Source organism: Carlito syrichta, unplaced genomic scaffold (assembly GCF_000164805.1).
Source record: "Carlito syrichta isolate Samal-C Ts95f unplaced genomic scaffold, Tarsius_syrichta-2.0.1 Scaffold136232, whole genome shotgun sequence".
Lineage (NCBI taxonomy): Eukaryota > Metazoa > Chordata > Mammalia > Primates > Tarsiidae > Carlito > Carlito syrichta.
Window position 1 is genome coordinate 42,702 of NW_007080328.1, and position 2,388 is coordinate 45,089.

At 62.4% G+C, this 2,388-nt stretch overlaps 1 protein-coding gene across 1 annotated transcript in view; it reads left to right on the forward strand.

Annotated features, from left to right (window-relative positions):
* The window catches only part of LOC103251120 (transcription factor E2-alpha-like), a gene marked incomplete at its 3' end in the record, with an annotated part of 23,472 nt that overhangs the window by 16,774 nt on the left and 4,310 nt on the right, over nucleotides 1-2,388 (forward strand). The gene's annotated exons all lie outside the window — the stretch shown is intronic.

Sequence of the window (2,388 nt, forward strand, 5' to 3'; positions counted from 1 at the left end):
GGGGCGGCGGGGGGCAGGCTGGCCAGTGCGGCCGGCCACGGTCCTTGGCATGCAGGGGGCTCGGGCGGAGAAGCCTTTGGCCCCCTTGCGGCCTCGGGGCGTGGGTGGCGCACTTCCCGGGGCTCTGCTTGGGGGCCCAGCGAGGGTCTGGCTAGGCTCCGCCCCAGACCGGGCTGAGCACACCACTTGCTCGGGGCTCCTGCGGGGAGCTCGGCCTGGTCCCTCAAGCCCAGCAGCATAACACAGCAACCTCAGGGCTGTTCAGAACAGAGAGGTCACTGGTGCGGTGGCTCACGCTTGTCATCCCAGCTACTAGGGAGGCTGCGGTGGGAGGACGGCTTGGAGCCCAGGCATGGAGGCTGCCGGGAGCTGTGGTGGCGCCCTCACACTTCAGTCTGGGCAGCAGAGCGAGGCCCTTCCTCTAAAAAGCGATAGTAGGCCAGGCTCGGTGGTTCAGCGTGTGATCTCAGCACTGTGGGAGGCCAAGACGACACAGGATTGCCTGAGTCTGTGGGTTCGAGACCAACCCGGGCAACTTGGCGAAACCTCGTCTCTACAATAAATAAAAAAATCAGCCAGGTGTGGTAGCACACGCATGTAGTTCCAGCTACTTGGAAGGCTGAAGCAGAAGGATCGCCAGAGTCCAGCAGGTTGAGGCTGCGGTGGCCGGGACCGGCCACTGCACTCCAGTCTGGGCAATGTAGTGAGACTCCAACTCAAAAAAAAAAAAAAGATCATAATAGAATAAAGAATGAGCTGGGCATGTGGCTCAAGCCTGTCATCCCGGCACTTTGGGAGGCTGAGGCAAGAGGGTTGCCTTAGCCCGCAGGTTTGAGAACAGCCCAGGCAACTTGGCAAGACCTCATCTCTGTAATAAATCAAAAATTAGCTGGGCTTGGTGGCTCAGCCTGTAATCCCTCGCCTTTGGGAGGCTGAGGTGAGTGGATTGCCTGAGCCCGCGGGTTTGCGACCCACCTGGGCAGCGCGACCTCATCTCTACAATAAATCAAAAAATCAGCAGGGCGTGGTAGTGCACGTCTGTAGTTCCAGCTACTCGGAAGGCTGAGGCGGAAGGATGGTCAGAGCCCAGCAGGTCGAGGCTGCGGTGGCCGGGAGCGGCCACTGCACTCCAGTCTGGGCGACGGAGTGAGACTCCAACTCAAAAAAAAAAAAAACCAATCAAAAATTAGTCTGGTGTGGTAGCATGCACCTGTAGTTCCGGCTCCTTGGAAGGCTGAGCCGGAAGGATCGCCAGAGCCCAGCAGGTGAGACTACGATGACTGTGAGCATGCCACTGCCTCCAGCCTGGGCACAGGGGAAGACCCCGACTCAAAAAAAAAAAGTGAAGGCACCAACAAAAAGTGCAGCCGTGTGAACAATCCAAGCCAAGGCCCGTCCCCACCAAGGGAGACAGGAGTTGTAGGCGGGGTCCCAGTGTGCCCCAGCTGGGTGTGGTTGGGACACCTGGACTGGCCGGGGCTCGGAGTGGCCGCATTGCGTGTGTGGCCAGCTCGCGTTTCCTAGGCCCTGGTGCTGGGAGCGCGGTGGAACTTCGCATCCCCGAGCCTGCCCGTGTAGAAACCCCAGGGCTTCTAGTCCCTTCTGCCGAGGGGACGTGCCAGTCTCTCCCTGTGGGGCGGGGCTGCTCTCATGACCCCTCCCAGGGCCAGGGTCCCCGGCGCTGTGGGCAGTGGGTGGCCCGGGGGGCCCCGCTCACTCTTCTTGCTCCTCACAGACCCGCAGCCCAAGAAGGTCCGGAAGGTTCCGCCGGGTCTTCCCTCCTCGGTGAGTGTGGGAGGGACGTGGGGACCCACTGGCCACGCTCCTCCCGTGACCCCGAGGTTGAAGGGCAGTCCCTGCCAGAGGCCACAGCACGTCAGTGGGGGCGTCTGGCCACACGGGGGCTGAGGCGCCTGCCCGGTGGGCTCCACGCCCAGCCCCGCCCGAGGGCCAGCTCTGACAGGGACTGCTTCCAAGTGACAGTCAGGGAAATGTCTCCTGCGGGCCAGCCTTCATCTCTCTGGGGGAGCGTCAGCTCCTGTGGCCGAGGCCACTTTGGACAGGCATGGGTAGGCTGGGCGCAGGGGTTCACGCTTTGGGAGGTCGAGGAGGGAGGCTGGCTTGAAGCCAGGAGTTTGATGCCAACCTGGGCAACATAGCAAGACCTCATTTCTACAAAAAAGCAAAAAATTAGCCAGGCGTGGTGGCACCCGTAGTCCCAGCTACTTGGGAGGCTGAGGCGGGAGGACTGCCTGCGCCCAGGAGGCCGAGGCTGCGGCGAGCTGTGATGGGGTTACTGCCCTCCGCCCGGGGCTGGTTCGGAGGCAGCCTCCCCATCCGCCCGGGCTCTCCTGGCTCTGGGCCGGATCCAGGGATCCAGGGGCCCAG